This window comes from Protopterus annectens, chromosome 14.part0 (genome assembly GCF_019279795.1).
Source record: "Protopterus annectens isolate FY-2018-M chromosome 14.part0, PAN1.0, whole genome shotgun sequence".
NCBI classification, from domain to species: Eukaryota; Metazoa; Chordata; order Ceratodontiformes; family Protopteridae; genus Protopterus; species Protopterus annectens.
The window spans coordinates 118,586,809-118,612,653 of record NC_056748.1 but is presented as its reverse complement, the minus strand read 5'-3'; the positions used below and the strand labels follow the sequence as shown (position 1 = coordinate 118,612,653).

The 25,845-nt window shown below is 39.4% G+C and overlaps 1 protein-coding gene across 1 annotated transcript in view; it reads left to right on the top strand.

The window, feature by feature from the left end:
- The window catches only part of LOC122788883 (hyaluronan-binding protein 2-like), a 611,288-nt gene that overhangs the window by 351,220 nt on the left and 234,223 nt on the right, over positions 1-25,845 (top strand). The gene's annotated exons all lie outside the window — the stretch shown is intronic.

The following is a 25,845-nucleotide window of genomic DNA, read 5'->3' as shown; positions in this document are numbered from 1 at the left end:
TCTCCCAGCCATGAGTTCACAACAACCTATGCAGAATTGATCACAGAGACCCTGTAAAACCATGAAAATGGCTGCATAAAGACTGTAATAGTAAGCCTAAACAAACCACACTGGTAGAATTCTAACCTTACTTGGGTATATAATAAAAGGAAAAAGTCAACTCTCATAATGATGGGAGCTCTCTAAACTAAACAGGAAAGCAAGAGGACTAATTAAGTGCAACAAGACCAAAGGTTCAGTTATCCTCACAGGAAAAAGACAACCACAAGGATTTTTACAGCTATGTCTGAAACCTCACAGGCAGCACAGATCAGTGTAGAGAATTGGTGGTCAGTTGTGTCACCTTCACTGAACAGAGCGACATAGCAAATTTTCTAGCTGACAAATTCAGCTCATGCTTTACCACCTACCCCCCCTTCCTCCATGAAATACCTAACCCCCTCAACTATTAACAGGGAGCAAGTCCTGGTGGTGCTCACTAAGGCCAAAACCACAGCCTCAATGGTCCAGTACAATGTCCTGTCTAGGATGCCTCCTAAATAACTGGAAACATGACTTATCAGGACCTCCTGAATCACTTCTTAACTACAGTCTCTAAACAGGATTTGTACGATGAGAATGAAGGATTGTAATGGTTATCTGACTTCAGGAAGGTGGACCATTAACTGACCCTAAAAACTACAAACTTGTTAGTCTGACTCATCTAATATGCAAAGCCATGGAATGAATTATCATGGAAATGATCAATAAAGACTTTGGTAACCTTCAGACTGGAACCAACCCAGTTTGGCTTTATCAAAGGAATCATGCCTACTACACCTGGTGGATTTCATCGAGAAGGTCACCAAGGCAATAGATGAAGGGAAAATGGTGCATACCCCTACCTGGACCTAGCTAAAGTGTTTGTGACAATACCAAACTCAGGAATAGTTGACAAACTCTCTGGACTGGGCAGAAACTCCTTCATAACTCAGTGGATTGCCAGCTGGCTCACAGACAGTACCCAGAAAGTCAGGATTGGTGAGACCAACTCCACTACGAAACTGACCACCAGAGCATTACCTCAGAGCTCCATGCTGGGACAGGTCCTATTTGGTATCTGCTTCTCAGAGGTAAAGGCTAATGTGAAGGGCCTTTGGCTGACCAACTTCACAGATGACTGCAAATTGACAGTTATCATAGACTTCCCCCATGATTCAAAAATCTTACAAGAGGGTTTAACACAGACAAATGACAGGTGTCAAGTTCATGGACTACAACTCAGTGACAAGAAATGCATTATAGTACTGAGGATCTGGGAAAATATGTAGGCTGTAATCTGACCTTTTACCAACATGTGGCCAAGGCAGTAAGAAAATCATTTAATATCACCCAACTAATAACTAAGGACATAGCAACTAGGTCCAAGGAGTTCATAATGCCACTTTATTTGTCCCTTATCAGACCCATTATTGAGTGTAATTGCACATTCTGCATGTACCTGACCAACATATAAAACAGCTGGAGTGCCAACAAAGAGTCCTTACCAGGAGAATCCAGGATATAAACACATTGTCCTACATAGATCAGCTTAAAGCCATATCATTATAGTCTGTCTCCTTCACGTTACTGGTAGGCACTCTATACCTGGCATAAAATGCATCCTTGGTTCCAGCTCTGATGTAACTTTTGCACATCTGCAAAATGAACAGCGTCAGAACCAATAGAGCCAAGGTTTAAAATGTTGCTTGTGACATAAATAGGACAAGACATGTTGGCAAGAGAGATATGTGTCTGAGAGGGTCCACATGCTCTGAAACAGGCTCCTTATCCATTTAGGTATAACCTTGACCAGTGGATTGGAAACCAGAAATTCACCCAATCTCTGAATCCTATGTCTCTGATAGACAGCGGCAGAGATTAATGCCCAGACTAACATAGTCCCACCCCACATAAACTCTTGAAACTTCCTAACATTTGCCTTCCTAAGAAATGCCCATGATACATAGGGACAGAACTGGGATGGATTGCATGGCTAAGCTTATATTGGCCCTGATGGTCACTAGCCTTGGATGTAGCTATGAACTATGAACTATGAACTATATGTTACAGAACACTAATGAGAATAATAGGACTGTAATTCCTAGGGTCTGTAGAAGAATCAGATTTATGCTAGGATACTGCAACTGCTGTTGTCCACACTATGAGCATAAAACAAGACGAATCACTTAGGTCAAAGAGTTGGTAGATGGGGCTTTGCTAGATGGGAATTTGCACATCTCAGCAGATATCAAGGACTATTGTCAGGACCCATAGCACTAGTACTTTAAATTTTAAAAAGTGGCAAAAGGTCTTGGTTCATATTGATTACAGGATGGTTGATATGAGGGGGAACAGAAGGGACAGAGTTGAGGGTTGTGGGGTGAGGGTACAAGCAAATTTGTCCACAAGAATCTTAGGGCTAGAGAAAGAGTTACTATTAAAGATAAGTTCACTTCAGAATTGCTGGTTACATCCAAGCATCCTAATGGTTGTCTTCTGAATGATTTTCTACCCTGCATTCAGTGATGACCTTGTATTTCATAATGGTGAGTTTGAGAAACTTACTTTTCATTATTAATTCCCTTTTATAATCATGAATTGGACATATTTTATCGATGGCTAAGAACTTGTTCTTTTTTTCTTATCAAAATTGTTAACATGACAGTTCTGGCATACAACTTACTTTTAACCTTGCCATTAAATCTTATGTCAGACTATTATAAATGTTTTAATGCATCTGACCAAGGGGGGACTCCTCAGAGCAATAGGCAGTAGCTTCAGGTACAAGGTTTGCTGCTAGCTGTACCACCTTACCACTCAACCTCTTAGAGCAAGAAATCTGGACAAAGCCATAAGGAAAAGTAGAACAAAAGACGAAAACCAGGGGCAATTTTTAAATATTGCACTTACAAACATAGAAAGTTGATAGAATAACAGGTTTTGCATTAGCATGAATTTTTTAAAGTTATGAAGTCTGAAACTCAAATTTCTGTCATTATTTTCTAACTTTAGTCTTTAATGATTTGCCACTAATTTGCCAGAAAACCACAGTTTTATGAAAAGCGGACCAAAAATATGATGCAAAAATCTGTACATTCTGTGAAATTCTGTGCAGTTTAGAGATATGTTAATAATCAAATAATAAATAATTGGTCTTGGAGTAATCCTTCTATGCATATCTCTCAACTTCTTAGCACAATAAATCTGGGCAAAGCCTAAAATAATGGGCATACAAAGGCCCCCCAAAATGCCAGATTCTAAATATTGCTCTTAGAAACTTGAAAGTTGTTAGAGTAACAGGTTTTGTGTTAGCTTGCATTTTATGAAGGATACGAAGTCTGAAACACTAATGTGTATCATTATTTAGTGACTTTAGTCCTCATTAAAGCCTCAGGGCTCAGTCCTGGGCCCACTCTTGTTTGGCATCTACTTTTCCGAAGTACAAGCAAACACAGGAGGGTTATGGCTGACAAAGTTTGCAGATGACTGCAAACTGGGCGCCATAGTAGAAAACACATCTGACACAGATATCCTTCAGAAGGGTCTCACAGAAACGGATAACTGGTGCCAGAGCCATGGCCTAAAGTTAAATGCCAAAAAATGCATAGTCATACCCTTCGGGAAAAACAAGGTTACCCCTAGCTACCAAATAGGTGGCAATCCACTGAGTACAGAAGAAGTTATCAGGGACCTGGGGACCCAGGTTGATAGTAGTCTGTCATTCGACACCCATGTAGCTAAAGTAGTTAGGAAGACCTTCTACATTGCCCACCTTATCATGAAGGGATTCTCATCTAGATCAAGGGAGGTCATAGTCTCCTATACTCATCACTCATCAGACCAATGATTGAGTACAATGCCCCATTCGAATGTATCTGACCCGACACTTGCAGCAGCTGGAGAGGCCACAAAAGTTCCTCACCAAAAGGATAAAGGGTCTCAAACATCTGTCCTATGCTGCCCGACTGAAAGAACTCCAGCTCTATTCAGTCGCTTACCGCTTGCTCAGAGGTGACCTTTGCCTAACATATAAGGCCATGTCAAACCCAGATTTGATGAATATGCTTCACCTCAAAAAATCTAGATCCGTCAGAGCCACAAGGGCGGGAGACTTAAACCTCGACACGGCTATTAATAGGACATGCTGGAGGGATAGATTCATCACCCAAAGACTCCCTATGCTGTGGAATAAAATCCCGGTATATGTGAGGCAGAGCACCTCGCTGGCCTTGTTCAAGAGAAATCTTGACCAATGGATGGGAGATCGCAGATATACCCCAGGGATTACCTCAGTGTCACTGCTCAACAGAGGCACAGCAAAATAATGGGTATAGTTCCCCATACTAAAGGGGTGGCGTAAGCCACAAAACTATGGGCTAGGCTTGTAAATGCCCTCGGGCAGATAGCCTAGTATGAACCTATGAACCTATGAACCTATTGATTGCCAGAAAAACACACATTTTATGAACAACAAACCAAATCTATGAGGCAAAAATCTGTGCAGTTCAATGTAAAGTAGTTAATAATAGCCACAGACCTGGTTTTCATAGAGACGTTAACAGGAAAATGATCAGAACTCAATAGAGTGGGAGTAAAAAGTAAGGTGATGAAAATGGGACAAGCATTTTTACAGAGAAGCTCAAGAAATTTTACACCCCTGGTAGCCAGGGGACAATTTGATCAAGTATATTGCCATTTTTGCAGACCAAACATCTCTGGGCATTATTGTTGCTGGTAATATACATTTGTTAGTATATGTAGAGATAGTTGAATTCATTTTTTTAAGAATTATATGTTTTTTGCTGTTCAACTTTTCTAACTAGATAAGGTATACTGCATGGTTTGAATGAGTTAAAGACAGGATTCTACAATTAGCTATGTTACAATTATGTGTACCAGATTTGTATTATGTGGAGTCTGGTGAGAGACAGTACAGTTATTAATAAATCCAGATACTCTCTCCCCTTGTTATTGATGGGGTTGAATGATTGGCAGGCATTGCACTTTGGAACACAGACAGTGCTATTACTACAATAAAACCAGGTTTCTGAGTTTTAACAAATGCCATTCTCAAGACTGAGGAAGGCCTCAAATTCAGATGTTTTATTGTTTACACTTAGCAGTGCTACCTTGTAATTATGTAGATTAGAATTTGCAATGTCCATATTTGTAAGATGACTATTCTAAACACAAATAGCAACAATGGTACTTATCATAAAACAAATAGCAGTTTAAGTGCTTTCATAACAAAAAAAGATGGACTTCAGATTCCAAAGAAGTCCTTTTTTTTTCTGTATGTGATAATAGCACTTAATAAACCGCTATCTGTTTAGTGCTAACTGCCATAATTGGTATTTGCACGTAGTTGTCTATGGTTTAATACAGAATACTTCTTTAACTGTTCGAGGTTTGATCTGTAAGATGAGCACTTTCACCTAATCACAGCAAGGCTTCTTCAGAGTTAAAGTAACAATGATACAAAGCACTCAAGTTTCATTAATGTTTTTTTGGAATTATTTTGGCTGCCTGGTTACTTTACTTGACCTAGTTTCAAGTTTTTTTGGGTTTTTTCATGTTTTATTGGGTTACCATTTGGTTGGAGTATTTTTGTGTTATGTTACTATTTTTTATTGGTCCCAGAGTACAATCTGACAGCTGTTTTTCCAATACTTTCCTTACCCGGTGATGTAACTATTTTAATGCAATATCTTTCTACCTATGCCCTTAATGATGGGAATTGAGTAAATATCAACAAGAGTCCAATAACATCCATGCACATTTTTGATGGGAGCAAAAAAGATGAATGTTTCTGACAATGTGAACACTGGTTCTTACAATGTAAGGAGTGATTTAAATGTCAACCGAGTGGATTGCGAGCCTACTGATATTTCAAGGTAGTTGTAGTCACCAAAGTTTGAATTAACTACACCACATGTAGAAATTTTATAGAGGGGTTCCTTGCATACTCAGTTAAAAAAGTTTGAAAGGGTTTTAAAGAGATACCGGAGTCTACAGATGGATAATATATATCTTCGGAAGTGCAACTCTTAAAATTAGTTCCATAGAGGCTTAAAGTTCTGGAAATTTCCTATGGGAACAGAAGTGGGCTCGCTGATGCATCAGGAATTATTGGAACTGTTTGATAAAGCTGCTTTGGATCTTTTAAAGATTATTATTTGTGAGCATGACCATAAGTTATTTAAACTAGGCACTGAAATTAAAGTTTTAAATGACAGTATTGTTAATGATTTAACTTTTAATTCTCACCGATTTATGTACAACAAAGTGTTTGATGATTTAGAAATTTTAGTAAAATGCAATTAGGAGAGGAAGTCACTTAAACTGGCTAGAGATGCAAAAGAGTATGTTGAGAAATGTGCTTATCACCAGGGCAGAAACTGTTAGTAATGACATTAATAACAGAATGGGCAATAACACTACACCTGAAGCCATAGGGGTTGATATTAAAAATAATGGAGATGAATCCTGTGTTATTAATGATGATCTTCTAGAATACCAACCATTGAGGCTTTCAGAAAGGTTAGTCGAACACAGGGAGCAGAACCAGGGGATTCAAAATCCGGTGCAACAGACAGGGAGACCCAGAAAGAAAGGCATATGCAAAAGGGGGAATTTGACAAATGACCCGACGGACAACCAACACATTTAGTCAGAGCATTTGATTCAGAATCTGGACTTTTTGGCTTTAATATATATAATTTTAGTGACATTTCACTGGTCCCTAAACATTACTGTTTGTTAAGGAAGGGGTTTACATTTTAACCCCTCTTCTACGTTGGACATCGCTAAAGTGCTGGTTAACTTGTATTTGAGGCAGCTAAATCTTATACTTTTTTTTTTTTTGGATGATAAGGAACGGTTACAGCATAGAAGTGCAATTAAGAAAAAAAAAAACTTTTATTCCCTCTTCCCACCATATGTTTTTTGTCTTTGAGAAAATTTACGAACACAGTTTTAGAAATTGCATCAACAAAAGCTATTATGTGGATAATTTAAACAAGAGGGAGAAAGCAATTTTACAAGAATTGATTAAAAAACAAAAACATCAAAACCATGAAACTAGATAAGGGTGGTGACGTTCTTATTAAGAACCAAATAGATTATGTTTCTAAAATATTTACCAAGCTCAATGGAAGGTGCTGAAAGTACTGATAACCAAAAAAAAAAAAAAAGCACCAGTTCAAACAACGAAGGTGCAAACTGTTTATTGGGCTGACACAAAACTACAAAAGCAATCCAACAGATCCAACAGTACGCAGTGTATCACACATCAAACGTTTCGTCACTCCTTCATCAGAAAATGCATAAAACACACATTTACCCATAAGTCCAATACTTAAATGCAATTAATATTACAAATCAACCAATGACCAAGTTGAATTAATTAACTTAACAAATGTAATGTTAAAACACATTGAAAAGTGCAAAGCAGGTATTTTAAAATAATGATACATGTCATAATAAATACATAAATGTCCTAGTAAAATAAATATTTGTATATACATTTAAAATAAATATATAAATATATAAACATATACAAATACCTAAAATCTGTTTAAAATGTTACATCTTACAAAGTTAATAAAGCCAATACTACACTCTACTGGTAAAATTCGGTATTACACCACTTTATAGCATGTAATAAATGTTATAAATACATTATACTTAGTTATAATTTAGCTGCTCTTAGTTTTAAAACTGGGGCCAAAGAGACAAAAAACTCAAAACTAGATTCTTTACATACTAAAGTGTGTTTATACAGAGAATTGTTGGAACAAGATGTTCTGATATCATATATGTGTTCATAAATCCTTTGTTTAATAGTATGTAAAGAATCTAGTTTTGAGTTTTTTGTAGTGGAGGTTGTCCCTATTGATCCAAGAGGGGGCATGTGGGAAACACTACTAGAATACAGAGAATTGTATTGGCAAATAACGTTGGAATCCAATAAACATCCTGGTATCAATGACATGGTCTCTTTGGCCCCAGTTTTAAAACTAAGAGCAGCTAAATTATAACTAAGTATAATGTATTTATAACATTTATTACATGCTATAAAGTGGTGTAATACCGAATTTTACCAGTAGAGTGTAGTATTGGCTTTATTAACTTTGTAAGATGTAACATTTTAAACAGATTTTAGGTATTTGGATATGTTTATATATTTATATATTTATTTTAAATGTATATACAAATATTTATTTTACTAGGACATTTATGTATTTATTATGACATGTATCATTATTTTAAAATACCTGCTTTGCACTTTTCAATGTGTTTTAACATTACATTTGTTAAGTTAATTAATTCAACTTGGTCATTGGTTGATTTGTAATATTAATTGCATTTAAGTATTGGACTTATGGGTAAATGTGTGTTTTATGCATTTTCTGATGAAGGAGTGACGAAACGTTTGATGTGTGATACACTGCGTACTGTTGGATCTGTTGGATTGCTTTTGTAGTTTTGTGTCAGCCCAATAAACAGTTTGCACCTTCGTTGTTTGAACTGGTGCTTTTTTTTTTTTTTTTTTGGTTTCTAAAATATTTGACATTCTTAATGATGATGCCAAATTTGAGAGGGTATCTAAAAATCAAATGAATATTGCCTTATGCTAAAAATTGATTGTTTCTTATTTGAGGGATTTTATGACAATATTATTTCACAATCAAAATATGAACATTTATACATGGAAAAGCGCCTTATTCCCATGATGCTCATAAATCCCAAGATCTACAGAAATACATTTGACACGCCTACGTGACCTAGGGTGGCAGCTGGTGGATCACAAACAGAACCTATTGCAGCATTTATCGATACTCATTGTAAACATATTTTACAACCCAAATGCCATATCATTCATGATTCATGTCACCTTTTGGATCTGGTAAGAAGGTTGGATTATGATGAGAACTTATGGTTTTTAGCCATTGACAGTGAGAATCTTTTTTCAGTTATACCGTACAATTCAGGATTAGACTTGTTCAGAGAATGTACAGCCAGTGATAAGAATTTAATAAACAATAGAATCAGTTTGCTTCTTGATTTAATGGAAATAGTATTGGTCAACGATGTTTTGTTCTTTGATGGTAAACTGTTTCAGCAGACCTCTGGTGGGGCAATGGCTGCCAAATGTGCATCTATATTTGTCAATTTAGTGTTAGCCGAACGGGATGAGAATTGTGTGTTGGGTTTCCATTTTGCTGAACACATGGTGGCATATTATAGGTTCCTTGATGATATCCTTATTTTATGGAAATGTGATAAGAATTTGGTAACTGAGTTTATCACCTATTTGAACAATTCCACCGCATTTTGAAATTTATCTGTAAAATTAATTGGCGTCAGATTGAATACTTAGACATTTGTTTATACAAGGATTTGATTAATTTTGGTTTTGGTTCTACTGTTTACAGAAAAAAAGACTTATTCTAATTATTTTCTGCATTTTAAAAGTAATCACTCTATATTTCAAAAGATAAGGATAGTGAAAAGGCAAATGGTCTGGTTGTCCCGGTTCATCAGCAATGATTCGTTATTTATGAAGGAAGATAGATATTTTAGTAAAAATGTTTAATGAAATAAAGTATCTCTTGAATTTTTTAAGCAAAATCAGAAATTAAATTGGTGAGGCTAGAAAGACCAGATTCAGCCCTTTATGATAAAAAGAGTATTAAATGTGAATACAGTTTCCCCTCAAACTATACCAGCAGTAACTGATAAGAAAATGGGTGCGATAGTTATTTCTTATAACCAAAATGCACTGACCTTAGTAAAAATTCTTAAGACTACTTGGAATATTATTTTCACCTCTAAAATTGAAGCTTATTTAAGGGGACCCCTGCAGGTGGTGTATGGAAGGGGGTAAAATATAAGCTCATAGGTTCATATGATGTTACTAGGCTATTGATATGAGGGTATTTGCAAGCCTAGCTGTCCCAATATAATACTAGATGAGAGATATTGCCTATACCCAAGATTTTTCTAGGAAGGATTGCCCATGTCCAGGGAGAAGCAGGGACAATCCCCAGCAGAAATTTATGTTTTCCCATCCAGTCATCCAGGTTGTGCTTAAACAGAGTCATTGAGGTGCTCTGTTTGACATGGATCAAAAGCCTATTCTAGAGGACTGGCCACCTCTGAGAGATAAATCTGTTTCTCCAGCAGGTCCTATTTATGTCACAGGCTAGACTGAGGTCTTTGGAACAGGTGACTCTAGTCGCATATGACTTATGGATGTGCAGCATTTTCATAAGATTTGGGTCAGAGATAACCCTGTAAGCCAGACATATCACCTCTAAGTAGTCTGTACACGACTGCGTACAGTGACAGTGACTTCACGCTGTCTATACAAGACACGTGCTGGAGACCCTGAATTGTCTTATTTAGAAATCTCTGAGGTCTTTCAAGTTGCTGCAGGTGTCTGGTACAGTACATACCGAAGGGAGCATTATATTCAATAATAGGACTGATGAGGAATGAGTACAGGGGTGTTATAACATCTTTTGCTCTTGAGGTGATGCCTTTGCTAATCAGATGAGTGATGTAGAATGCCTTCCTCTCCACAGTAGACACATAGTGGTCGAAGTTGTGGTCACAGTCAACTTGTATTACCAGGTCTCTCACTACGGAATTGGTACATAGAGTATTATTGTTTTTCCGAAGGGAATGATGATGCATTTTTTTAGCATTTAGTTTAAGACCATGGCTTTGGCACCAATCATTGGTCTGTGTTAACCTCTTCTGAAGAACACTGACATTGCTAAGGGATTCAATGGTAGCACCTAATTTGCAGTCATCTGCAAACCTGGTTAGCCACAGCCCATCTGTTTTGCCCTGGACTTCTGCAAAGTATATGCCAAACAATAGGGTGTTCTGCGCTGACCCTTGTGTGACCCCACTGGTGACAGATCTGCTAGTAGAGGTGAAATCTCCCACTTTAACTTAGTGTTGTCAATCCGTTAGACAGTTTGCAACCCACCTGACAACATAGATTTTGATATTCAACTGAGTTAGTTTGTCAATGCTACCCGAATGTGGGATTGCGTCAAAGGCCTTGGCCAAGTCAAGATAGGCTGTGTCCACAACTTTGCCTTCATCTGTGGCTCTGGTCACATTCTCAAAAAGTCCACCAGGTTTAGTAGGCACAACCTAGAGTTGACAAAACCAAACTGGGATGGATCTAGGGTTTGGAGGTCTCCTATATCCTTATTTATAAGAATCATGATGATTCATTCCATTGCCTTACAGATGAGATTCGTTATAGGTTCACAGGTTCATAGGTGTTTACTAAGCTAATGACCACAAGGGCTTTTTAAGCCTAGCTATGCATCTCAAATCTCTGCTACCCTTGATAAGTATAATCATGGGCCTGTAAGATGAACCATTTACAGGTTACCTGTGTCCATTGTAGACATAGGTGCCAAACCAGGGATGAATTTTCAGTTTCCCATCCAGTTGTCCAAGTTGCACTTGAATTGCATTAGGGTGGATCTCTGCTTCACATGGATAGGGAGGCTGTTCCATAGACATGGTAGTCTCTGGGATACATACCTATCTCTCCAGCAGGTATTTATATCACATCCAATGTTTAAGTCTATAGAATGGGTAACTCTGGTGCTGTTTGTTTTGTGTATATGCAGGAGGTCCATCAGAGTGGAGTCTGGCAATGCCCTGTATGCCAGGCATAGATCTCCTCTCAAAAGCTGTAGGAGACCGAATACAGGGATAGGGCCTTGAGGTGGTCTGCAGAGGACATTTTACTTACTCCCTGTATTCTTTTAGTGAGGAACCTCTGTAGATATTCCAGTTGTTGGATATGCCTGGTTAGATACATACCAAAGGGGGCATTGTACTCAATAATAGGTCTGATGAATGCTGAATACAGTGGAACAATAACTTCCTTGGACTTAGATGCCATACCTTTGTTTATAAGTTGTGCAACATAGAATGATTTCCTCACCAGTGTAGACACATGATGGTAGAAGGCTAGATTACTAGCCTTTTCAAACCATTTCTTACGAACACCACAAGATCAGCCATTGCTCGCTCCCAACTTCTATCCACCCTACTCTATGCATCTCCCATTCTGACTAATCTCAACAAAACTGAACTAAGCAAAATGGAAGCCTGCTATAACAGAATTGCCCGCTTTGCTGCAAATTGCTCATATAGAACTCATCACTGTACTGCTTTGAGACAGCTCCACTGGCTTGAACTGCCCAACCTCCTAACCTACAATCAGCTCTGCCTCTGTCATTCTATCTATTACCTCCCCAATAAGTGTTCTGCCCTCAAAAACCTAGTACATCACTCAGCCAAAAGGCCTCTTAGATCATCAAGCAAACTACTACTAGAAGTCACCAACAGCTACAATAGCTTTGGAGATGCACTATATAGTAGTTCAGTGGCTAAAAAATGGAACTCTGTCCCTACTAGCATTCAAAACACATCATCCAAAGCCTTCTTTAAAGACCTCATCAGGCAACATCTCAAGGAAAGTTGGCAGTGCCATGATTGCTCCCCAGGCTAGCGAAAGTGGATAAGACATGCATACAAAATCTAGAGCACTTGATAGTAGTTTTCAGTCTTACTCACAAACACTGGCTAATCTACAATGTATGTACTGTACATGTGTACTATGTATGTATTCTAGCTATGTTCTAAATTTCAGCTGTACACCACAAATCTATTAATTAACTTTATTTTTAAAATTAATATTTTTTTGTTTGCTCTCTCCACTGTAACTGTTTATGTGCCGCATACCAATGTAAAAACATGTCTCCTGTAATTTGTGTGTATACTGATCTTGTCTAAATAACTAAATGTGTCTGTAATTTTTCTTTGTGGAGCTTTTCTCCCCGGGCCTCTGCTGAAAAAGGGCCTTTTTGGCTCAGTCAGACACCCTCGGTTAACAAATGTAAAATAAAATAAAATAAAAAATAAAAAAATCTATGTATGTCGCTAAGTCCCTGACAACTGTCTCAACTCTAAGGGGTGTGTTGTCAATATGATAGTTACCAGGGATGGGTGATTTCCCAAAGGATACTATTATGCCTTTCTTGTTATTTCGTTTTAGTCCATGGCTCTGACACCAGTTGTTTGTCTGTGTCAGCCCCTCCTGAAGAACATTTGTGTCAGTGTGAGATTCAGTGACAGCTCCTTATTTGCAATCATCTGCAAATTTAGTTAGCCAGAGAACACTGATATTGGCCTTCACTTCTTAGAAGTAAATGCCAAAAAGGAGCAGTCCCAGGACCAATCTCTGAGGGACTCCACTTGTGACTGGTCTCTTTGTAGAGGTGTACTCCATAATTCTAACTTTCTGGGTCCTGTCTGTGAGCCAGTTGGCTATCCACTGGGTGACATACAGGTTTGTACCTAACCTCTTCAGTTTGTCAACAATGCCCAAGTGGGGTATTATGTCAAATGCATTGGGCAGGTGAAGGTAGGCAGTGTGAATGATTTTACCCCCATCCATTGCTTTGGTGACCTTCTCAAAGAAGTCCACCAGGTTGAGTAGGCATGGTCTGCCCTTGACAAATCCAAACTGGATTGGGTCCAGTGTCTGGAGGTTTACTATAGCTCTATTGATCATCTCCATGATAATTCTTTCCATGTCTTTGCATATAACACTAGTGAGACTTATGGGTCTGTAGTTTCCAGAGTCTGTAGATGGCCCACCTTTGTGCAGAGGGATGGCTGTTGCATTTCTGCATTTATGAGGCACAAAACCTGTTTGGAGGCTACAGTTAAATAGTAATTCCAGAGGCGATGATAGGTCATGTGTCATACTATTTCGAAGGAATCCTGGGATGTTGTTTGGGCCCATTGATGCAGTGTTCTTGGTCTTTAACTTATGGGTCTATAGTTACCCAGGTCTGTTGCTGAGCTGACCTTGTGGAGGGGGATAACAGGCACTGTTTTCCATTCAGTGGGGACAAAGCCAGTACTGAGGCTGTGTTTGAATAGGATGCCTAATGTGTAGATGTTTATATAGGGCATCAGTGTATACCTTAGTGTAACCGTCAATGCATCTGTGGGAACTGGAGCTTGGAAATCAATTATACCATCACTTAGGAGGGTATAGTTAGCTTTGGTGAAGTTTTTAGCCTGATTTCTCCTTTGGAGAGTTCTGGTGCTATAGTTACTTCAGAAATAACTGATTTATGGTTGGTTTTATCTAGTGCAGCACCTACACTTGAGAGACTGCATCGGTCACTCATATTGGTGAGGACCAGGTCTACAACATTAGAGACTCTTGTGGAGTGATGCACTATTTGTTCCAGGGGATTTGAGTTATCAAAATCCAGTAACTTTTGTGTGAGTGGGTATGGGCTCATATAAGTTTCCCAATTAATGGAGGGATAGTTGAAATCACCCATGATTAGGATGTTAAGTTGGACTTTAATTGTCTCAAGTAGGTCTAAATAAGCTGCATGGGCTTCTTGGTTTATAGAAGGGGACCTGTAACTGGTGATGACATGAAGGTGGGGTCTTCCTCATGACAATTTGGACTTGGACTAACTTCATAGAGTTATCTTGTCTAACCAGTCTAGAGGCATAATTATCTTTAATGAAGATAGATGCTGAACATCCTTTGCTTCTCATACCTTCAATTTGTGGTCTGAAAGTGTGGAAGGTATTGTAGCTTTGCAAGGCCGGGTACGTACTTACTGCGGCCTTAAACCAAGTTCCTGTGATTGCACAGATGTCAGCATCTTCCAGGGAGTGGAGTGCTTCCAGATACTGCAGTCTGTGATTTAAGCCTTTAGCATTTAGTAGCCTGACCCTTAGTTTCATTGCATTTGATATTTTTTTGTTGAAAATTTTGCTTTTGTGACCTTGCCTAAAAAAGACATTAGGGAGGAGGCAAGCACCTTAGCCAGCAACCGAAAGCCTAGAGATGTCAGGGGATGTCCATCTCTGGCAAAGTAGAGTGGTCTATCCACCATGTCAACACAGACTGACAGGAACTGGATCCCCTTAAAATGGCACCAGAAACTTAGCAAATAATTGAAGTCAATCATTTTTTGTTTATATTGTGGTATTATCCTAGGTGAGGGTAAAATACTGATCAAAGCTTGGGACATACCGCCTGGGACACATATTCAGAGAGATCAGTTATGTGTCTCTTCACATAGTCCAGAGAGGTGCATCTCAAGTCATTCACACCAACATGAACTATGATGGAGTCATAACGGTACTTGTTGTTGAGAGACGTGAGTGCATGTGTGATGTGATGAATCCTTGCACCAGACAGACAGCTGACTGTAACTTTCTACTTGTTTAACCTGGTGAGTGAGGTTGATGGAATCGAGTCAAAGGCTTTAGCCATCTGGGTGTATATCTTGAATGAGTAAATGTGGGGCTTGAAATGTTTGCAAGTTTGTCAGGGATGGACCATACATTACAGTAGCACATTATGATACTGTGATTGCTTGTCACAGACAGATTGATTGTAACAGTAGAATGGTTATATATTTAGAATCCTGTATAACATTCCAGGCATACTATATAGGCAAAACTAATAAATGCCTCAAAGAATGGATTGATCAGCACCTGAGGAATATAAAAAATACAAAAGGTCAACTAATGCCCTCTTCATGCATTCAATGGAGTATCTTAATTTAAAAAAAAATTATTTTTTTATGGTGGACAGACTATCATATAATGAGGAAGGAGGTGATCTTGAAAGCTTTTTAAAATACAAAGAAGTTAAGATTAAATGCCACTTTAAAACCAGTATTAAATGAGCAAATTTCTATTTATGCAATTTTAAAACTTCATGCAAGTGTATTTTAAATAGTTTACTCTGACTTTTCTTAAGACAGACTTTTAATATTTTTGCAGGTATTTTGTACCATTGTTATTTAAACTCTGAAGAGGCCTTGCTGTGACTAGGCGAAAGCACTCAGTTTCATTAATGTTTTTTTTTACAATTTCGGCTGCCTGGTTCCATTACTCAAGCTGGTTTAATGTTTTTTTTTTTTTTTTTTTTTTTTTTTTTGGTTTAGCATTTGGTTGGACTGTTTTTGTGTTGACCTGTAAGATGAATTTGTGAACTTTCAGGGGCGGCTCGTGCTATCGGACTGCCGGACTGCAGCCCTCCCACCTAGAAAAAAACAAAGAAAAAACAATCTATGAAACAAAAAATCAAGTCCCAACTCCTCTGCGGACACATTGGGGAACTCAGACTGCCTTTATCAGCAGTCCGAATGCAGACAAAGAGGTATCCAGCAATCTGTGCTGTGAGATAACCAGGAATCTGTGTGATGATGACCACACAGTACAGAGGAGTTCTGAACTGCTTCCCTGCTGGCAGGGCCAATGAGGGGTGAGCTGAGAACTCTCACAGGAATTTCACTGTACAGGCTTCGTGAGTGGATTATACTGCTGAACAAATGGTTGCTGGCTGGATGGGCTTCATACACATGGAGTATGTTTGTGAAACAAGTAGGTGAAGGCTTTGTACATGTTCATGAAACATGAGTGTGTGTGTGTGTAATGCCCCAGTTGCTATATACTGGTGGCTAGACAGAACAAATGGTGGTGGGTAGAGATACTCAGGCTTGAACTCTGTACCTTGGATGCAGGTGGCAAGGACCTGAATTCCCTATCCACCACCATTTCTAAAAAAACAATTGCAGATTTTTGCCTCATATTTGTTCTGTTCCTCATAAAATCTGTGGTTTCTGTATCTACATTTTTCCTTGCAAAGTCTGTGGTGCACTGGTAGCATTTCTGTCTGACAGCTACAGGTTTTCTGGTTTGATTCTTGGCTGGGGTGCCTTCTGTGTGGAGTCTGCATATCCTCCCATCTTACAAAGATGCATCTGGAGTTTCTTCCTGCTCTGCTGAAAATTGTCTTTTGTTCCAAGTCAGACTAGTTTCCTGGTTAAAGGTTTAAAAATAATAGGCATCTGAATTTCAGACTTCATATTCTTCAGAAAGTACACATTAACACAAAACTGTTTATTTTAGCAGATGTCTAAGTTTATAACATGGATATTTGAAATTTGCCCCTATTTTTGGGACTGTATTCCCCCATTATTGGCTTTGTCTAGGTATTTTGTGCTAAGGTTGAGAGCTATCTATGGTGAGAACTGAATTCATTGAATTTTTGGGGGCTGTATCCCCCCTCCCACTACTGGCTTTGCCCACATATTTTTTGCTAAGAGGTTGAGAGCTATGGTTAGAACTGAATTCACTGAATATGTTTGGGGGCTGTATTCCCCCATTATTGGCTTTGTTCAGGTGTTTTGTGCCAAGAGGTTGACAGCTATGGTGAGAACTGAATTCACTAAATGATAGCCATTTAAGTTTGTCTTCCTCTCTTTCACAAAACAGCTGATTTGACATAGTGGTATGTTTCTCTGACTGTTTTGCACAGGGGTTAAAGATGTGGCTGTAAAATGTATGGTGGTAACACAGCATTTTATTCTAGCAACTTTCCAACATTGTACAAGCAATGTTTAAAATGTGTCCCTGGTTTTTGGGCTTTTGGTCCCCCTCCAATAAATTTCGGCTTTTTCCAGATTTCTTGTGCTGCAAAGTTCAGAGATACAACTGTGTGTCGAGTAGAATTTACAAGGAGCTGAGAGCTGCAGGGGAACAGAACTTTAGTGCTGCTTATTCTAAGTCTTCTTGCATTATTAATAGCACAACAGGTAGTGCACTTGCTCTTGATGCATAAAGTTGTGGGTTCTACTCCCACAGTAAATAGATGCATTGCTGATACTGTACTGTGTTGTAAAGTGGGTGGATGCTGCAGTCTTTTTTGGCAAAGATACCTAGAGTAGTAACTATGAACCTGTTATCAGTTTGCCATACAGTCCATATTGTGATATTACTAGCTTATCATTTTTTTTAATGCATGCAACATAGGCAATTTATTCCTCAAGGGCAACAGGCACTTTATTTGTAGATGAATAAACAATGCCATATAAAGTTGTTTGCTTGCAGCAACCTCTTCATTGTTACAGATTTCTTTAATGTGGAATTATTTAGATGACTTTTACACTTCAGAGATTGTGCATATTTACTGATACTGGTGGACTGTAGAAGGTTGAGTAGACTTTTATGATGGAAATGTTCTGAATTGGGTAGTTTTGTCATTGGTGCATGCATTTTGTTTCATTGTTTACTAATGTTCAAAGCAATAAATGTAAAATGCCCTCTACCAACTGTAATGTATTGTACAAGGAATACAATTTAATACAAGGAATACAATTTAATACAATCGTGAAGGTGTATTAAAGAGCATGTGCATGTTTCGTGTTCAAGGAGCCTATGATTTAAAAACAGCCCAAAAGGGGCCTATGATTTGAAAACAGCCCAAAGTTAATATTTATCTGCCACTGGCAAAATGTATTTTCTTTGAATGTTTCAATGCTGTTTCAATGCATGTGAGTTTCAAGGGCAGAGAAGTTTTAATGCTAAGTCTGTTTTCATTGTGAGACTTCACTGCTTTGTTTAATAGATATATATTGGGGTTTGTGCTGTAAAAATGCAAAATAAAACTTTCAAATGAAATCCAAATCATTGCAGAAGTAAAGCAGTATGCACATTAGTGTTTATGGTGAATGGGGCAAAATAACCAAGAAATGGGACATTGGAATGGTTGCAAGGGGGAGGCTCCAATCGACCATGATTTTGAGAGGGGAAGGCAGCAAACTCAGACAGCCCTGGTTGAACTATACCTCTCAGCTGTCTATATTTTTGCAGAATTAATAGATATTTGCTTCTTATTTTTGGTTTGTTCCTCATAAAATGTGTGGTTTTCTGGCAAATCATTTAGGAATGAAGTCAATAAATGACAGACATTGAGTTTTACGTCATAACCTTCAGAAAAATGCATGCTAAAGCAAGACCTGTTATTCTATCAACTGTCTTAAGTTTATACAAGAGCAATTTTTAGTAGTGTTTGTATGTTCCCCCAATATATTTGGCCTTGTCCAGATTTCCTGCATTAACAGGTTGAGAGCTACGTGCAAATAAAATTGCTTTATAGAATTAGGCATATCCAAACATCTCAACTGTCCCTGATTTTGGCTCAAAATGTTTCTCTTCCCCTAATAAAAATTTTGGAAGAAAACATGGAGGGTTTATAATTAATAAATAACTGTAATAATCAGTTATATATTACTTTTATTTCAGAAATGCATGTAGATTCTTTTATTTTGTCAGCTGCTCAAGTTAGCAGTACTAATATTAAAAGTGTCCCTTCTTTGACAGGTTCCCAGCTGTATTGTGTGGATATTTTATATTTTTGCATCACATTTTTGGTCCATTTTTCATAAAATTGTGTTTTTTTTTTGGCAAATTAGTGGCAAATCATTAAAGACTGACATTAGAAAATAATGAAAGACATTTGAGTTTCCGATTTCATACCTTTCAGAAAATTCATACTAATGCAAGACCTACTACTCTATTATCTTTCTAAGTTTATATAGAGCAATATTTAAAAATTGTCCTTATTTTTGGGCCTTTGTCCCACTTCTATGTATGGCTTTGTTCAGATTTCTTGCTCTGAGGTTGAGAGGTATGACTTATGTGTCAGGGCCATCGCAGTCAGCCAGAGAATTTCAAATTGTGACAAACTTGTTGCACCCCACTCCCCCATGTAGTGACTCTGGATGTGTCCAAGGCAGGGAGCAGTTATGCAGTGTAAATGTGCAGACTACCCCCCCCCCCCATCTAAGGTAAACGCAAGTACTACAGTGGCTTTTCATCTGTCATTGATTTTGCAGAATGTTCTGGTTTCTGTCATATTTTTATAGGTTCATAGGTTCATACTAGGCTATCTGCCCTAGGGCATTTATAAGCCTAGCCAGAGTGTGTGTGGCTTTCACCACCCCTTAGGATGAGAATACTATACCCATCAGTTTGCTGTGCCTCTGTCCAGCAGTGACACAGAGATGATTCCCGGGGTAAACCTACGATCTCCTATCCACTCATCAAGATTTCTCTTGAACAGAGTCAGTGAGGGGCTCTGCCTCACATGGACTGGGATTCTGTTCCATAGTGTAAGGAGTCTCTGGGTGATGAATCTGTCCCTCCAGCACGTCCTACTTATATCCGTGTTGAGGTTTAAGTCTCTTGTTCTCGTGGCTCTGGTGGATTTGGATTTTTTGAGGTGGAGCATGTCCATTAATTCCGGGTTGGACATGGCCTTGTATGTCAGGCACAGATCACCTCTGAGCAGACGGTATGTGACTGAATAGAGCTGGAGTTTCTTCAGTTGGGCATCATATGACATATGTTTGAGCCCCTTTATCCTTTTGGTGAGGAACTTTTGGGGTCTTTCCAACTGCAGCAGGTGTCGGGTAAGGTACATTCTGAATGGGGCGTTGTACTCAATCATTGGTCTGATAAGTGAAGAGTACAGGGGTACAATGACCTCTCCTGATCTGGATGTGAATCCCTTCATGATCAGGTGGGCAATGTAGAAGGTCTTCCTAACCACTTTGGCAATGTGAGTGTCAAAAGAGAGGTTACTGTCAACTTGGGTCCCCAGGTCCCTGATAACTTCTTCCGTGTTTAATGGATTACCACCTATGTGGTAATTAGGGGTTACCTTGTTTTTCCCAAAGGGTATGACTATATATTTTTTGGCATTTAGCTTAAGGCCATGGCTCTGGCACCAGTTATCCATTTCTATGAGACCTCTCTGGAGGATGTCTGTGTCTGATGGAGTGTCAATTATGGTGCCCAGTTTGCAGTCATCTGCAAATTTTGTCAGTCACAATCCCCCTATGTTTGCCTGAACTTCAGAAAAATAAATGCCGAACAAGAGGGGGGCCCAGGACTGAGCCCTGTGGGACACCGCTCATGACCGGCTTAGAGTCTGACATGGCACATGCAACTCTAACCCTGTGTGTTCTGTCTTTGAGCCAGTTTGCAACCCATCTTGTGACATATGGGTTTACATCTAAGCTGGTGAGCTTTTCTATGATGCCCGAGTGGGGTATTGTGTCAAACGCTTTTGCTAGGTCAAGGTAGGCTGTGTGAACTGCCTTACCCTCATCAATGGCCTTAGTGACTGTTTTGAAAAAGTCGACCAAGTTCAAGAGGCAGGATCTGCCCTTGACAAAGCCAAATTGGGTAGGATCCAGTGTCTGTAGGTCCCCAATGTCTTTATTTATGAGTTCCATTATGATCCTCTCCATAGCTTTGCAGACAGGGCTCGTCAAGCTTATGGGGCGGTAATTTCCAGGGTCTGTAGAAGCACCGCCTTTGTGGAGTGGGACCACAGTTGCCGTACGCCATTCTTTGGGTACGTATCCTGTAGTAAGGCTAAGATTAAACAGCAGCCTTATGTGTGGGTTTAGTTCCTCATTGAGTTTGTGTAGCACACAGCCGGGGACACCGTCCGATCCCATTGATGCTGTGTTTTTTGCTTTAGAAAGAGCAGCTCTCACCTGGGCATCTGAAATTTTTGGGAGGCTAGACTCTGGTGGGATGGATATTTCTCCTTTTGGGGGGGAGGGAGGGGAGAAATTTGCACTGAACCTGTCTGCCAGTATGTTGGCAATGTCTGTGGGTTCAGTGATTTTTTTATCATTTTGGACTAATTCTGAGCATATCTGGGAGTTTCCACCCAGGTTTCTAACATAGCTAAAGAAGGCCTTATGATTGTCTTTTGTGTCATTAGCGATTTTTCTCTCAAAGTTGGCCTTGGATGATTTTATGAGTGATCGTAGTTTTTTGCAAGTATTGATCAGAGATGCCTTCCCTTTTAGGGATTTTGCTCTGTCATGTAGTAGCTTTCTCCTCTTGTTGTAGAGTTTGTTTATGGCTGGGGTCCACCAGACCGGGCGCCTGCCTTTGGTGGAAAGGGTCTTGATTTTATTAGGGATTGCTTGATCCATACATTCCTGGAGGTGCTCGTAGAAGGCATTTGTAAGGGTTTCAGCAGCGTGGGTTGTGGTTTCCACTGGCTCGGGGGCCTTGAAGGATACCACTCCAGTCTTAAGAAGTGTGAAGTTTGCTTTTGAGAAGTTCTTCACTGTGGTCTTTTTTGCTGGGGTAGGGGTGGGATGTAGATCTCCAGTGAGATTCATTTATGGTCTGATCTCACCAATGAGGGATATACTTCCAGTGTGGAGCATTTTGTCCCCATGTTTGTGATGATCAGGTCTAGTATATTTTCTCCTCTTGTGGGAATGGTGACTAGTTGTTCCATAGCATTTGAGTTTATGAACTCCAGGAACCTTTGGGCTAGGGTGTTGGGGCTTGAGTAATGTTCCCAGTCTATGTTTGGGTAGTTGAAGTTACCCAATATGATGGTGTTTGGAGAGACATTCATACTCTCCAGTGTCTTCAGGAAGGCTGTGTGGGTTTCCTGAGTTTGAGAAGGTGGTCTGTAGCATGCTACAAACTGTAGGGCAGTTTTACCTATGGTTAATTGCACCTGAATGGTCTCTGATGCTTCGTGCATTGCCACTAACCTGGAGGTGTGGGTATCCTTTATGAATATGGATACTCCCCCTCCTTTTGTGGTTCGGTCCGGATTTTGGGGCCAGAACGTATGATATGAGGTATAACCTGATAGTGCTGGGGTGCTCTCAGGAGCCTTGAACCAGGTTTCAGTCACAGCACAGACATCGATGTTCTCCATACTGAGGAGGGCTTCGAGGGTGTGCATCTTGAGGTTTAGACTTCTGGCATTGAGCAGTATTACCCTTAGTTTTTCTCCATTTTTGTTTTCTAGGGCGGTAGGTTTATCATTTGAGCCTTGCCTAAAAAGGCACTATGGGGGTGGCAAGAGCCTTTGCCAATATCCGGAAGCCCAGGGGTGACAGGTGCAAGCCGTCCCTTGTAGCAGCGTGGCTTGTCAAGCATGTCATCCCAGGCAGACAGACATTGGATCCCTTAGAATGACACCAGTAATTAAGCCAATTATTAAAGCTGATCATTTTGTCTCTGTATTGTGGCATCATTCTTGGTGAGGGTAGGATACTGCTCAGGGTCAGGGTCATACCGGCCTGGGCTACATAATCTGAGAGCTCCTCTATGTCTCTTTTCATGTAGTCCAGGGAGGTACGTCTCAGGTCGTTCACACCGGCATGGACAATGACTGAGTCATACTTGTACTTGCTGTGGAGTGACCTAAGTGCTTGTGTTATGTGGCGGATTCTAGCGCCTGACAGACAGCTTACTGTGATCTTTTCCTTGTTCAGTCTGGTGAGTGGGACGTCAGTGTGTCTGACTATGGAGTCACCTATAATAAGTGTGTCTGGCATTGTGTTTGGCCTTAAAGGCTGTGACTGTTTAGCACACTGACTTTGAGAACTATGTGTTGCATGTCTTATGTCTTGAGGTGGCAGTTGCTTGGGTGCCTGCTTTGGAGGCCTCTGTAGTTTTGGTAGATTTTTGATCAGTGCCTCCGAGTATGTCTTTGTGTGTTTATGTGTTTGTTTTGCAGTTGTGATAGTTCTATGTGAAACTGGGTTTGTGGTGTGCGTGGTTTCCTTCTCCTCCTGTCTGGTCTTGCCAGTCCTGAGTTGAGAGAGCTCAGCCTCCAGTTTGGCTATATAGTTGCATCTCTCACATGTATTTGTGTTTTGTGGGAGAAGGAGTGGGTTGTCTGTGTACATGAGGCAATTGTAACATTGCCTCAAGATGCCCAGATTCACCAGCTGAACAGGAGAGGACGCTAGCAACTGACCCTTCGACATGCTAGAAAAAGTGAAAAAGTTTGCTGTGTAACTGAGTCAGAAGGGACCTATAGGGAAATGGGTACTCAAGGGGATTCTAGGCTAATGTAGTACTTTGTTTAGTATACAAGTACTTTACCTATATAAAAATGCTTTAGGAGCAAGTGCTGAGCTTTTCAGATAGATAATAGACTGTTTAGATTGCAAGTAGAGAAGTTCTAAGGGAAAAATTGAATAGCAGACTTTATGGAGCCAGAAATAGTTTAACCTTGTTTAACCGGCGCTGCCCGATGGTGCTCTATGGGCAACTCCGCGCTAAATCACGCAAAAGCGCGCTAAAGCAGGCTTTATAGCAGGGGGTTGAAAAGAGCTAGGAATTGACCCAAAATGGCCAATAGACTACAAGTTTCTGGCTGGAACCACTGCTCTAGGGACAAATAGGCTGCTCAGTGCTCCCCACTCCCACTGGTGAACAAAGAAGCTTCCCTTTATCCAAATAAGGATATGGAATAGCACAGGAACCAAGCCAAAGCCCAGAGATCAGCAAACTCTGAAGACTGGACTATTCTAGTTCAGTAAGGCGGGAAAACAAGATTTTTTTTTTTTTTTTTGCAGAAAACAGAGGAAAAACAGACAGTAAATGCTTTTAAATGGCTAGCGCACTTGAGTGTGTTAGCCTACAGGTAAAATTAAGCAACAAATAACTTTTTTAAAAGTGCAAAACAGTTAATCAACACAAAAACAGTTTAAATAGAATGCAGAGCTGTATAAACAGGCGAAAATGCAGTCGCTAAGCAGTAAATAATCAAAAAGCCAGAAAAAAATACTTAAATCAGGAAAAAGTCACTCTTTTGCTCTCTGCTGCTTGTAGAACTCTGCAGGACACCACGAGTACTGTTGATATATGCTTATTATTATTCAGAAAGTGCCATTTGCTCTGTGTTTAAGTAGCAGTGCTTTAATGACCATCAGGTAAGCTTGTCTGATATTGTAAGATGCAAGTAAGTTTTAATAAGCAGTATTGCCAACATTGAAAGCCTTTCTGTTGTTGCCATGCAGAGAATACTTACATAACCAGATAATGTATAAGCCTTGGGTATTGAAATGCATATGACAGTATTTGTAATAAAGGCCAGGACTAGATTATGTTAAGCTCATTGCAGGCTAAAGACTTGCAGTATAGAGATGCCCAGCAGATATGGGTCTGGTTGTGAGTATAATGTTAGCATTTGTGTTGCATGGCTCAGGTAAATTAGCAAGATATCTTAGTAGACCTCAAAGGCTTAGGCAAGGCTTTCATCTTATGATGGTATTGCTAAACTTTTTGTCCCTGAATCTTCCTTTAAAATACTCACTTATGTAATTATTTCCTTCAGTCTGGTTTTCCAAGGCACGTGTTTTAACTGAAGATTTAATTTTCTATTAAAGTGGTGCATCTCTTGAGTAGATTTCATCCGCTGTTGCTGACAAATGGCTCTGTCAGTAACTGGATAAAATAGCTGTGCAGTTAAGGATAACATAATTTCTCTTGTTAAATGTATCTGAATTGAAAGACCAAACTTTTTGTAGCATGGTGTTCTGACTAGTATCAGGACAGGTTACTGCATGTGTGTGCATGTGTGTGCATGTGTGTGCGTGTGTGTGTGTGTGTGTGTGTGTGTGTGTCTGTGTGTGTGTGTGTGTGTGTGTGTGTGTGTGTGTGTGTGTGTGTGTGTGTGTGTGTGTGTGTGTGTGTGTGTGTGTGTCTGTGTATGTGTGTGTTCAGTTTTGGTTGGCTCAAAAAGAGACTACAGTCCCTCCACTAAAATTGTAGAAAATGTCTGGACATTGCTACTTTTAATGTTTAATTTGTATTTATCTCTTTTTCTGTCTTCCCCATCAACTTACAATACATATATTCATTTCTTTAATTAACATGCTCAAAAAGAACTGTCATTAACAGCTCTATGTTAACTTACTGAGCACAAGTATGCGTGAGAGGGTTTCAAAGGTTTCTAGAGCCCTGGAATTTTCTATCCACATAAGACATTTGCTGAACTTAAAACCATTTTTAATAAAGAATGTAATCAACATGTAATAGCAAGACCATGAAGCAAAAATAAACAAACCAACACTGTAATCTTAAAATATTTTACCTCATTTT